This window comes from Mustela erminea, chromosome 1, assembly GCF_009829155.1.
Source record: "Mustela erminea isolate mMusErm1 chromosome 1, mMusErm1.Pri, whole genome shotgun sequence".
Classification (NCBI taxonomy): domain Eukaryota; kingdom Metazoa; phylum Chordata; class Mammalia; order Carnivora; family Mustelidae; genus Mustela; species Mustela erminea.
In genome coordinates, this window is record NC_045614.1 from 45,635,499 (window position 1) to 45,649,915 (window position 14,417).

At 40.3% G+C, this 14,417-nt stretch overlaps 1 long non-coding RNA gene across 1 annotated transcript in view; it reads right to left on the reverse strand.

Moving 5' to 3' along the window:
- The window catches only part of LOC116579826, a 392,811-nt gene that overhangs the window by 62,526 nt on the left and 315,868 nt on the right, over positions 1–14,417 (reverse strand). Inside the window, exon 3 of the long non-coding RNA XR_004281435.1 lies at positions 5,130–5,287. This is a non-coding gene — a long non-coding RNA (uncharacterized LOC116579826). The remainder of the gene's footprint in view (positions 1–5,129; positions 5,288–14,417) is intronic.

Below are 14,417 nucleotides of genomic sequence, written 5' to 3' on the forward strand. Positions count from 1 at the left end.
GTGAGGAAATATGTTCAATGGGTCCTTCTCATCTTTGCTTGTCCCCAGCCCTGGAGTTAGGATGCTCAAGGCTACAGTTATTTCAGATTTGGTTTATCAGGAAGACTTTATGGGATGTAACATCTTGGGAGCTTTTCACCTCCTTGAGAATCTACACATTCTTGTATGATTTGGGAAGACATTTTACACCTGCCTACATAAACTTTACACTGTTTTGTGAGAGCAAGAGAATGACAGAAGGATCTCTAATAGCGAGGCGATGCTGGCTGTCCAAGAGCACAAAGCTTGTGTCTGGGACAATGGCTGGGGCAGCAGGTGATTCTATGAAGTGGGGGTGGGAGGGGGAGTCTAGGTCTTAGGCTCCAGTCTTCCTTGTTATGTGGACACCACTTTCTTTCTACTGGGCTCCCAAAGGTTCTGATAGCTATCTGAATTTAACCATCCAGTTCTTTGCTCAGTCTAATTCTGGGTAAAGAAGAACTCATCGCTGGATTTCATGTATGAATTTCCATTGGAGAAATCCTTAGGGTTTCAAATCGAGACTGACATAGGATCTCAGTCTTTTCTGGCTGAGTTGGAACAACAGAGGAGTAAGGTCTTTGCAAACATCAGGAAAGGAAGGAGAGGCATGCAGACTTGTAACTTCCCTCCTTTAATTTGAGCGTCAAATTTGCAAAAGAGAAATAATCTCTCAGGAATTCCCTTTCGAATTGAATGATTTCAAGCATGACCCAGTAATTGGGCACTTGAGCAATTAGCAATATGAGTCATGGCCAGAGTGAAATCTCCTTGGTAAAGAAGCAATATTTCTCCTCCCCAGAGCACTTGACAGCTCAGACTGAACTGCCTACTGCCTCTGAGGCTGCCTCCTTCTGGGAGATGGTACACTGATAATTCAGAGATGATCTGTGGTGTGGCAGATCCAGGGTTTACAAACCAGATTGGAAAACATACAGCAAGTCACTGTGAAAGAGTGAAATAAGTCTTAATCCTCTCGTTCAATAAAATATTTCTAAAATAGACTATTGGCATTACTTTTGATAACTTCTTCCTTTGGAGGGCAATCTTACTGTATTTTAGAGTTCCATTACAATACTTACTGTATTTTAGAGTTCCATTACAAAAGGAGTCAGATAAAATCTGTAGGCCAGGTTTTATGGTTTTGTTTTTTAATAAATTTTCACCCTTTACATAAACAAAAAAAATTATTTTTATGGTTCTCTGGAGAGTTACTGACCTGGAGATAAGTGATTTTGTTTTGTTTTGTTTTAGAGCCTCAAGAAATGTCCTAAGAAATAATTTGACAGAACAGCATTCAAGTCATACAATTTTCAGCTAAAGGGAACAGCACTCAATTTTTATGCTGACACATTTGAAATTGGTAATTTAAGGGGGGTGCTGCAGTACGCTCCTGCAGTCAACGAAAACTCAAATTCTAGAATTCTCCAAAGCATATGATCAGTTGGATCCCTGAGTCTTTAAGACCATGTTCTCAGGACACGGTGACATTTGTGAATTGCAATGCATCTAATGCAAAGATCCCCTGACTGGATCCCTAGATTAGCTTTAAGGCTGACGTAATGGCTGGCAAACTCCTTGTGCTGGGCACCTGCTTTGCGTGGGAGACCTTTATGTGCTCGATGCAGGCAAATCCAGGTATGCTGTCTTACTCCTCCAAGATGTTCTTTTCTGCCTCTGCTTCTTTTGTTTCCCCATTGTGTACCAGGAGATGAGACTGAGGGTTATACACAGGCCAGAGTCCTACTGTTGTGAAATACACACTTGACAAGAGCTAGAATAACCTTGCATCTTTTAAAAGTTGTAAGTGAACTTAAAGTCACCTCATTACATTCTCATAGAATTTCATGCTTATGAAAAGACCAGTACTCCTTTGTACCACTGCCACATTATGAACACTGTAGCACACTGCATTTCCTTCTTTATACTGGCTGCCAGGAAGCTCAGAAGTTGCCATGTGCTCTCTCTTTCCAAGTTTCATTAACCTCAGTGTTCTGTACAGTTTTTCTCTGCCAAGACATCTTCATTACATTGATTTTGCTTTCTTGTTTTTAATCATTCTATTATGTCTCTGCCTTTCAGTATAAGCGGCTAGAAAGCACATAGAACCCATTTATTCTACCTGTAGAATATTTAACCTGCTCTATCTTTGTTCCTGGCACTTTTTAGAGCAATCATTTTCTTATTGGGGGATATTCTTTTTAGGTGTCCATTCTTAGGTATATTACCATGAGCCGTGATGAAAGATAGGAATACTAGGTATGTGTGGTTCAGAAAAGCTCCTTGATTTTTACATGTTTTCAACTTCCTCCTCCTGTAAAGAGCAATATTTTAAAACTTCAGCATGATACACTCTGACCTAGTAGGTCTGGCACTGGGTCCATATGTGTGCACTTAATTTTTTTTCTTAAAGGAATATTTACATAGAGGATATGAAACACTGTTAGGAGGATCCAGGAGCAATGATTAACCAAAGTTAAAAAAACAAAACAAAACAAAACCATGGGCAACACATGGAGATTAACTTCATTCTACATGTCAAGGACAAATGCAGATTTCATTTCTAAAGAATATTCCCTGCCTCTGTGGGACTGCAAGGCAGGTAAACTGGATTCTGGTCTCTGCTCTGCCTGGCATGTTGGTAACCTTGAGAAGTCCACTGAATGACCATATCTCTCAATGTCCTCAGCTATAAAACATTTCAGAAGGCTTGTGATCAAAAGAACTCTTTCCACCCAGAAAATGCAATGATGCTTCATCACCATCCTGGGAGGTGGCGGATTTAGAGCCAGGAGGAATTGTAATGCCACCAGATAGGCAATGAGTTGGAGAATGATGGGAAAAGCCTTTTCTGAAAAAAAGTCTATATGGCTTGGTTCTCTGCCAGGAAGTGCATATCCACTTTTGGTCCCCAGCATTATAAATGTGAAAAGTGAATTCACAATTTTTGCCAAATGCAGTTGTTAAATACTCACAATCAATGAAGCAGATCTGTCAATTTAATTTCGCTTGGAATAAGGGATGCTGACCGAAAGAGATCCCTGGAAGGCACTGAGCAGACCAGCTGGGCAAAAGGATATTTAAGCTCTGTCCCTTAAACTCTAGACCCATTTCACCTGGGGATTATGATTCCCTCAACTCTGAAAATTAAAATTCCTTTGCAACAATGACCACTTGAAATTGATCAGTTCATAATCCCATGTCTCTTTTGGAAGTAGACACGAACAAGACTAATTACCTTCAGTATGAAGAAATTTTTTTTTGTCAGTAACCTCAACTCATTTTCCATTGCTGTAACTTATAGTACAGCACTATATTTTAAACAGAGAAGATGTAATTAAATTAGAATTCGTGGTGGTACCCAGTGGTGGCTGATAATAATTGCTTTTCAGACACCACTATAATTGGTGCTCCAAGGATTTTATTTCAAAGCATCAAAGTCAATTTAGAAAGCGTGCTTTATCTGGACTTGAGCTGCTTTGATGAAGACACTACGTCTTCATATGCCTAGGTTTTCTTAAATTTAACTAAGCTGTTTTTTAATGATTATGTTAATAATTACAGTACTACAACACTGTTTTATGGACACTGGAAGATAAATTCAAATCCCCTTCTGCCTATTAGTTCAAGTTGTAACCACAAAATGTACACAATCTTTGCTCATTAACTGTTTGATAAGCCTTTGAAATTCCACAACCAATAAAAATACCTTTATCATTCCTTACCTCCCATGCAGTATTTAATACATTAAAAAACAAGGCACAAGAGGAAGCTTCTTAGTGAATACCTTGATATATCGCTTGCTGTTGTTCATGCTGTTTCCTTTATGTGGAATGTCTCCCCCTTTTTGTTCTGGTCCAATGGGTAATATTCTACTTACCCTTCAAGTCCCAGCTTAGCTGCCACATGTTATGGACTGAATGTTTCTGTCTCCCATAAATTCTTGTGTTAAAATTCTAACTCCTAGGGTGCATGGGTGACTCAATTGGTTGAGTGTCTTACTCTTGGTTTGGGTTCAGGTCATGATCTCAGGGTTGTGAGATCGAGCCCCATGTCTGGCTCCACACTCAGCAGGGCATCTGCTTGAGGTTCTCTCTCTCCCTCAGGTCCTCTCTCTCTCTCTAAAATAAATAAATAAATCTTAAAAAAATTTTTTTGACACCCAATATGATGGTATTAGGAGGTTGGGCCTTTGGGAGGTAATTGGGCCTTGAAGGTAAAGACCTCAAGAATGGGATCAGTGCTCTTAATAAGAGAAGGAAAGAGCTTGCTTCCTCTCTTTTTGCTCTCTACCATATGAGGATACAATGAGAAGATAGCCATCTGCAATCCTGGAAGAAGGCCATCACCAAGAACCCAGCCACTCAGGCACCCTGATCCTGGACTTCCAGCCTCCAGAGCTATGCAAAATAAATGCTTCCTCTTGAAGCCCCCACCCAGTCTATGACTTTCTGTTATAGCAGAGTGAGCTAAGATACCACGTTTTGTATAAAGTCCTCTATGATTGCCACAAGAAGAGTTCATCATTCCACATCTCAGATTCAGAAGCTTAACTATGGTGATCACAGGGCTATGTTGATGATAAAATCAGTGAATTTGAGGGAGGGAAACTGAAAGGATAGCATTATCCCTGTCATCAATCTTTCTCTGCTTAACCCATTAAGATGCTGCCTGCTTAAAAACATGGGATACAACACAAAAGTTAGCTAGAGATTAGTTGTCAGGATGAAATTTTCACTTCTATGTAGAAAGTATAATCAATTATCTGCAGAATGGCATTCTGTGTCTGACAGAAGGCACTGAGATCCTGAGGTAGACATACGATCTTGCTGTGTGACCTTGGTAAAGTCATTTGACTTTTCGGAGTTTCAATTTTCTCTTGTGCAAAGCAAGTTTATGAAACTAAATGATCATGAAGATTATTTTTGCCTCCAGTATTCTATGAATATAATTACAGGTGGTACAAACATTAAAATTGTGCCCAAGGTATTTATAGCATTAAAACTAATTAATAAGCTACCTAATCATGCCAACAGAGATCGAATTTCTCCTACGCAATTACTGTTTCTGGCTTCATAAAGACAAAGTAAAACAAAATGTCATTATCTTACCATTCTGTGCAAACTTCATCAGTTCTGTGGAATGTGCAGGGTAATTAACAACCAGAAGGAGAACTTTTTATCTCATTTTTGCAGTATCACTTTGACACAGACCTGAGTCTCTCCACTTTTGCAGGGAACATGCACAATTCTCTAAATGTTTGCTTGTTCTGTGGAGGATAGAAAAACCAAAACCTGATGACAGATCTAATGATGGCTACCATTATGTTTTTATTGTTATTACTAGTATCATTACTTATAATAATAGCACTGCCAGTAATAGTGTTAACATTTGCTGACCATACTCTGTGCCAGGCACCAAGATGAGTATTTCATATGGATTCTGTCATGCACACAATGCTATGAGGTAGGTGCTCTCATCACTGCTTTTCTTCTTCTTTTTTTAAAAAATTATTTTTATTAATATATAATGTATTATTTGCCCCAGGGGTAAAGGTCTGTGAATCGTCAGGCTTACGCACTTCACAGCACTCACCATAGCACATACCCTCCCCAATGTCCATAACCCAAACACCTGGTTTCTCCTGAGCAAACAGGCTCAGAGAGGTCAAATAACTTGACTAGGATTGCCAGATGGTGTGCGGCAGAAACGGGATTCAAATGCAGGTCAAGCTGATCCAGAGTCCTGGCTCTCAGCAAGAAAGTTACACTGACTTATGCTTAGTATCACTGGTCAGGATTAGCACCCAGTTTGTAGAGGACTGGCTCTACAAGGAACTAACAAAAAGGATGATATTCAGCTGCTATGTACATGTATGGCTGATAATTCTGTTATCCATTTCCCGTGGGGGAGAGGGTTTTACTGTACATCCAGCCAATTATCAGAAAATAGCTGGGTGTCCTACTATTCAACTTAATTTTGACACTATCTGCCTGGAAATAGAGTCAGATTTGAGAGGTTAAGGGCTCAGTCTTACAAGCAAACCCACTTTCTCTCCCAACAGACAGACAGACACACACACACGCACATGCACACACAATGCACCAATATGAAGTCCAGGTTGTTCCCTGGTCTCCTGATTGACTGGCTATGGACTGCAGGTTCCCATGAGCCCCTCCTTATGTTTGATTAATTTTCTAGAGTGGCTCAGAGAACTCGGAGAGACATTTTACTTACTAGTTGGCTTGTTTATTATAAAAGGATATTATTGTTAATCGCCAAATGGAAGAGATGCATAGAGCAAGGTAAGGGGAAAGGACACAAAGCTTCCATGCCCTCCCTGAGCATGCCCTCTTCCCAAAGCTCCAAGTGTTCACCAGTCTGGAAGCTCACTGAACCCTGACCTTTGGGTTTTTATGGAGGCTTCATAACATAGTCATAATTGATTAAATCATTGGCTACTGGTGATTGATTCAAACTCTAGCCCTTGTCTTCTCCCTAGAGACTGAGGGTGGGACTGAAAATTCCCACCCTCCAACAAGGTGTTTAGTGCACTGGTAACTGAGCTCCATCCTTAGGTTCTTTCCCAAAGCCACCTCATTTACTATACAAAAGGCATCTTCACTGTTCTCACCACATAGGAAATTCAGATAGTTTCATGAACTAATACATATATTAGTAACACAATGTGTGTGTGTGTGTGTGTGTGTTTCTCACATTGTGATAATGTGTTTTATAATAATTATACATGTTATAAAAACACATTATCACAATGGCTTTCCCAGTACTTAAAATACAGCAACAGCCTTATTGGTTAGATGTTGTTGTTGTCCTGAGTCCTTGACCTTTGGCTTCAAGCTGCTGTGGCTCCTCCCATGGCTTTACTTCTACCTGCCACATTTCCAGCATCTACCCAAGACCTAGCTCTGCCCCAGGGTTAAGGCTGGCAACTAAGTTGTCTCGTTATTGCCCCTGGGGAAATGATGATGAATTAAAAAAATACTGCTCTTAGTAAACAGGACTATGTGTCAATTTGCTCTGTGTGTTTGGGGTTGAGGGTCTGTGTTTTTGTCTTATGGGTGGATGGAGTGGTTGGGATGAGGGACTGTCTTAAGTGTTTTGGGCTGCTATAATCAACATATTATGGGATGGGGGGCTCAACAAACCTTTAGCTCTCATAGCTCTCGAGTCTGGGAAGACCAAGATCCAGATGCTAGCAAATGTGGTATCTGGTGAGGTCCCGCTTCCTGGTTCATAGCCTCTGCCTTCTGGGTGTGTCCTTACATAGAAGAAATGAGGGAACTCTCTAGGATCTCTTTTATAAGGGCACTAATCCCATTCACGGGGGCTCCACTCTTGTGACCTAAGTACCTCACAAATACCCCACATTTTATTACCATTGCATTCGTGATGTGATGATGATAAATGTTAGTGTTAGGAGTTTAATATACGAGTTTCCTAAAGTTCTGGTCTCCCAAGGACAATGTTAAAAACAATGAATTCATGACACTTCAATAGCATCATTCTAAATACCATCCATGATAACACCAACCAAGGGCTCTTTGGTGACTTGGTCAACTTCAGGGTTGGGGCAGGGAAAACGCAAGATGAGCCTGGAGCAGTGTGGAGTGCCAGAGATTGAGGAAGTGCTCAAAAACCGAAACAGAGTAAGGAGAACGGGGACATAGACATGACAACACGAGATGACAACCCAAGGAACAAAATAAATACCCATGAGCTCGTAATGCTGTACATAATTGAGGGAAAAATGACAACTCTTCTTTCCAGAAAAGTTTCAATTAATAAATGTAAATGAAATTAAATAGAAAATCATCTTGAGAACACTACAGTAATAATTGCCTCTGGCAAGATCCACTGATGGATGTTAAAATTGGTGAAAGTTAAAGCAGAAAGAGTATTTGCATAGTTTCAAAGGATCTCCTCTAAATATTTATTAGTTACAAAAGGGGAAAAAAAAACTTTAGAGTGGAGAACTCTGGCAGATCATCTTAGACAAGTGACTGAATTAACATCACCTGTAATACCTGTTGATATCCTATGGCATCATGTGAATATGATATCATACCTCCAGATCTGACACAGAGAAAGGCACACCACTTCTATGGTATCTTTTCCAATAATGCATATTCCCAATTTAATATGGGAAAACAGCAGACAAATAGAAATAGAGGGATTTTCTACAAAATAGCTGACCAGTACTCTTCAAAAGTGTCAGCACAAAGAAAGACAAAGAAATGGTCATAGATTGGGGAATACTGACAAAACATGATAACTAAATGCAATTTGGGATTGCAGATTGGATGCTGGAACAGAAGTTCATTTGTGGAAAACTGGTAAAACGCAAAAAGTTCTACAGTTTAGCTAACAGTAGAGAAGTTTAATTTCTTAGCTTTAATCATCTTTCTTTCTTTCTTTTTTTCTTTCCTTCCTTCCTTCCTTTCCTTCTTTCTTTCTTTCTTCTTTCTTTTTTGAAGAGGTTAACACAAGGGGAAGCCAACTAGAGAGTATGTGGGAACTCCCTGTACAACTTTTCCAACTTTTTTCCTAAGGCTAAAATTATCCTCAAATAAAAAGATTTTGAAAATGACTGTAAAAATCAAAGCCCAGGAGTGTTTTCCACATCATGGCATCTAAGGCAACATTTCCCCCTCTTCTATGAAATTAGGGAATCATATATGGAATTCATCAAAATAAGTGCAAAGCTTGAAAAAAAATCTAAACCAATGACTACCAATAGGGACCTTTGTTTAAGTAAAAAAAAAAAAAAAAATGCATCCAACAAATCTTCATGGATCATCCACTATGAGCTAGGTAGTATGCTATCATGAACACATTTTCTTCTATATAACATTCACTCCACAATGTTCCTTTCTGACCTATGAAGTGGAATTTTCCAGACATAAGGCTATCTATTGTCTCTGAAGAAACTGTTTCTGGTCAGGTTGTGCCACAAGGAATGCCCGAGGTAGCTGTTGATTTTATTTATTCTCTTGTGTTATCCTCAATGTTGCAGGTTATGTAAGGGTTTGGGAAATTTTTGCTGTATTCCACGCTGGAAAAATGAATCATAGTGTCTCTAAGTTCCCACAGTAAATAAATGAGACCACGCCATCATTCCAATCTGCTTGGGAAACATCAGGCCTAGCTGGTCTTTTCCTCACAGGAGAGAAGAATCAGGAGATAAACCTTGACAATGGACCATCAAAGACTCTCTTCCATACCCCACCATGAAATCTACTGTCACTTTAATGTGATGCAACTTAATTCATGGTTGCTGGGCTACAGCTTCAATTATATACATAACTTGGAATGGAAAAATCAATCGAACCTGATAGTTTTGCTCATAGATAATATTTTTAACGCACAGTTTGATGAGAGGATCACACAGCATCTTGTAGGGAGTAACAGGAACATAATTATGGGCCATTACAGTGGTTGTTGCTCAGTCGGTTGACATGACACAGTTTCAACGTTTCTATCAATTTCTTTTGTATGGTTTAGCTTAAGTGTTTACTTGCCTTGACCTTTAGACTACTGAGTAGAAAGATAAAGGCCCACTTGATTGATTTGATGGGGGTGAGCTGAGGGGAAAAAAAAAAAAAAAGACGAGCCAAAAGAGCCGAGAGAACAGGAAGGGATTGCTTGAATCTGAGGTCTTTCAGGACGTGGAAATAATTGTGGTTGTATTAATTGTGGTAATAATGATGATTTATGACAAAAAAAAGCAGCTGGAATTTACACACACACACACACACACACACACACACACACTAACTTAAGAGCATAGAATTATCAATGAAGGAAATCTAAAAAAAAAAAAAAAGTCTTTGCCTGTGCCTTCTGAAAAACTTTAAAAGGAATCGCATTCATACAGATCAGCAAGGTTCCTCCCAAGCTCCTTTTTGCATTCATTGTCCAATTCATTCCCACACCAAGTCACCAAACCCTTTTAAATCTGAGCTCAATGACTCTGTATTCACTAGTCTTACTCCTTTTCTCCCAGTTCATTATTCTGTAGGTCCATTCCACCACTTACCACTTGCCTCTGATGTGCTTGCTTCCTGCTTGTGATTCTGCTTCATAAAAGCTCAGGAAGGTGGAGTCCTTAAGACCCTCCTGAGATGTGTAATGAAGATGGGGGAGTTCTGAGTATGGGTGGGGGGCAGGGGGAGGTGGTCCTGGAAATGATCTTGGGAGAATGAAATACCACATAGAAGGTTTTCGCCTATTCTTGTCTCAACCTGGAACTGAGCAGAATCCCATTTGTTCACACAGAGATTCTTTTTCACCACACACTGGCTTTCCTGCCATGCCCTCAGTTACAGAATGAGGATTTCTCAGACTCAAAACCTGAGAAGCTCAAACATGGTGCCAAATTGTAATTGCTGCCCACTGGCAGTTTAGACACAGTGCACCCCTGGATGGCAACACTCTTGTTCTTCCTAAGCAGCAGTCTCCTCAGCCAGCCTTCTTTCCCACAAAAGTTTCATAAAAGCTTTTTATTAGATAATTATACTTCTGTGCTTTGTAGTTATGTGAGGTAACTCACAATTAGCATGTTTAATTAGGAAATTAGGTGTTATAATCACAATATGGAACAAAAATTTGTCATGAAGTTTTAGTTCATAAACAAATGGCTTTTTTTTTTTCTTCCTTAAGGAGGAAAAAACCCACAAAATCAATGTTAACTTTCCATTTTGGCAGATAGTGAAATTTAATTTATGTTTAGAACTAAAAGGGAACATTCCATCTGTTTTCCAGATGGAGTCCGCCTTCCCCTGTAGCTGGGAATTAGTCACTCCGGTATGTAACAGTCCCCTCAGTCACTCCTGGGCTATGTTGGGTTTTCTCTCTAGGGCAGATGTTGAGCTGATTTACCTTAGAACATATGTTGTAGAGTTGATGATGCTCAACTGATCTAGCTCATTCCTTGCAAGATATGTTTGGTGCACCCTGTTATGTGATAGGTACTTTGAGGTACTCAGCATGAGTTAATCAACTTCAGTGGGAGACCACCTTCTAAATACAGTAGGCACTGAGAGTGGAAGGTAAGGAATGCTGTGGGAACATAGGGGAGGGAATACTTAATCATGTGGGACTTCCCAGGAATAAAAACTTATGGTCAAACCAACCAACCAATCAACCAACCAACCAGCCAACGAAAGATGCAAAGAATTTATTCAGCTATACAATGTATCCTACACGGTAGTTCTTAACATGGAATCTGAGACCTCCCTAGAGATTTTATGAGTGAGCTTGATGGTCATCTGGGTCTTGCTTCATTCTAAATGAGGACAGGTGATATTGTGACACATATGGTATGAAATGATAGGTAAAATTTCATGAATTTGAATTTTTCTGGAGAAAATGTACATGACTTTATCTATGTTTATATGATATATTCTCTGGTGTCTGTGAACTACAAAATATGTAAGTTATTAATCTGTATTGACAAATATATCTATATCTATCTGTCTATACATATAAGTAGATAGATAACTGATCATTAATTTCATAAATATGTCTAGGAGATAGGGAGAGGGACACCGCCCCTACTTTCAGGCTATCAGGGAAGACAAAGGACATAGTGATGGCAGAGACGGTCAGTTAACAAAAGATATATGCTCCTTTTCTACGGAGTAGCTCTCCTGCCAGGAAGCAGCTGTCTAGCCAGGGATATTTCACAAGCCCCTCTGCATCTGAGTTGAGCCATATAACAAGCTCCTGCCAATACAAAGTGAATGATGTAATGTGTGTCTCTTTTGAGCTGACTAGGTTAAGAACTAGCTCTAATTTCTCTACTCTCTGTTTCCAATGACTGTGGAAGATGGCCAAGCCACAGGATAGAAGGAGCACAGGTCTGTGAATCCTCATTGGAATGCTGCTCTCAAACTCCTGCACTGTTCAGGTTCAATGGAAAGAAAACTTACACTCTTCTAACAATTAAAATTTTTGTTTGTATTATATGGAAACTAAGGGTCACGTACTGAATACAAAAGACAGAGTCAACAGAATGTAGTGTTACCAAAGTGTTAGATGCAATGGGATACTAGAGCAGGAGAGCTGAGGGTTGAGAGTTGATCTTGAGGAAGATCAAGGAAGACATATAAAGGGGGTGGGAAATATAAGGAATACCTAAATGATGAGTGGGTATCAAGGTGAAGTGCCCATAGAGAGACATGGCGGGGGTAGGGGGGTTGTGGGAAGAAAGTAAGAGAAGGTGAGCATTTCAAGCATGCAAAGCTCCAGACACGATAATGAGTGGGGATTGGCTGAAAGTGGTCCAGTATGGCTGGAGTAGAGAATGGGACAAGGGTGGAGGTAAGAGATATCTGTAAGGTCTAAATCTTGAAGGAGTTTACATTCGACTCAAAGGGCAAGATTAGTGGATTATGATCAGATCTGGGCTTTTGAAAGATAATATTGATTTCTGTGAGGAGGGTAAGGGGACAATAATGAATTTGGGGGACCAATGCTTACCTATCCAGGTAAGCAGGAACAGTGGTCCAAACTAATGAAGAGGCAGTGGGAATAGAGAGAAGTGGAAGGAAGTGATGGTGAGTGAATAAGGGAGAAAAAGAAATATAGAGCTAGACTCAGAGATAAATGCCAGGAGGGGAGTGGCAGGTAGAGAGGACCTAGAATATATGCTGTTGCTGTCAGTTTTGGTTTTGCTTTTAGGCTGGTGTATGGTTTTTCTCTCTGGGGGTTTAGTTTCACCTGAAAAATATGGATGATAACAATTAGCTTGCAGGGGTTCTGCCAGGATTAAACGAGCCCATGCAAGTGGAAGTATTCTGTAACTCTATAGGGCTTTATAAAGGACAGACTCCCACCCACCTACAGAATCTATGTAAGCCATATCCAGTTCTCTCAGCCCCAAGAGTCTAAGGATTGGAGTATCACTAAGACCCCTGAGAGACGGAGCTTTAGAGATTCCACATGGAGAAGGACCACTCCCTACTCTGGTGGCTCAACCTCACAAGTCATGTGGGATTGTGTCTTTCCCTCTGAGGCCACCATTGCCCTCTAAGTATGATGTAAGGCCCACAAGGTGGCTCAGCCTTCCTTAACCAGATGACATTTGGGCCTATCACATGCATGATGTCTTTGAGGTCATCCTGTCTTCTGGCACAGTGCCTAAGGCCTTGTTTCTTAGCTTCTCCAAACTAGTCACACAACTCAGTCTTTTGGCTACTAATAGCAGCAAGAAGTTCTCCCTGACAAAGACTGGTTTTCCCATTTCCTCGTTTCTCAGGACTGTAGATAGTTAAACAACTCAGAATGGCCCTTCCTTCAACAAATTAGCTCGTAAAATGCCTCTTTGTGAGCACAGAGTAGAAACACTTAGGCTCTCGGTAAACATTTGCTACGTGGCTCCTACTATCACAAAACACATCTTAGCACGGTTGTTTTCCTTGACTACTGATACCAGCTGGGCTCACTGTACTACAGCTCACAGTTAATCAGCAAGAGCTCATTTTTAAAAACCAAAACTACCTCTGCTTAACTAATAAGATTTAGATACTTAAGGCTGACATGAAGAAACACTTGACATTTTCTTATATATCTGGACCTTGGGGATAATTTAAAGACATTGTCTTTTCAACTAGACTGACAAAGCATTTTTGGACCCAAAGAAAACTGATTCAAGCAATTATTCTTACATGTATCTTTCAAGGCTTCTTCAACTAACTTGGCAGGCAGCAAGTCATTGTTTTTATTAGAATGAAACTTTGATCGAACTACTTGGGTCAAAGATACAAAGGGAGCAGTTCATGCAACATGGCAGCTGGTATTACAAACTCTTTGCATAAAACTATAATTTACAACAAATGTAGATGTATCATTAGTGCTTTTGGAACCATAAACCTCTCATTTTATGGTGCCATTTAAAATGTTTGATGGAGTGTATTGTGATATCTAATTTAGTTGTTCTTAAATGGCAGCATGGCTGATGCTTTCCATTTGCACTGCAGTTCACCAAGTGTCTGCCACTATCCTGTGATGAGAAATGATTCCAGAAGGGAAAGGGAGGATACAGCCTAAAAGGTAGTGGAGACTGTCAAAGGGCAATGGCGCCACCGGTCCCAGGTAGACGGCCCTGGAGTCCAAGCTGGTCAGCCCTCTCAGACGGTGGGTCTGCCTGGTTCTGCTCCAGAACTCAGTAGTTACATTCTGTCTCCCATGGGCACTGCACTGGGCTGGGGGTTTATTTGCTCAGCAGGTATTCCCATCTCCCTTCTAGTAAGAAAATCTTTTTTTCCTTTGTGAAACTCCTCCACCAGTATATGGGGACTCTGTGGGGCTGTCAACCATAGGTCCTCACTTCTATCATGCCCCATATCTGGGCTCCATTCATGCTAGATTAGTGATTA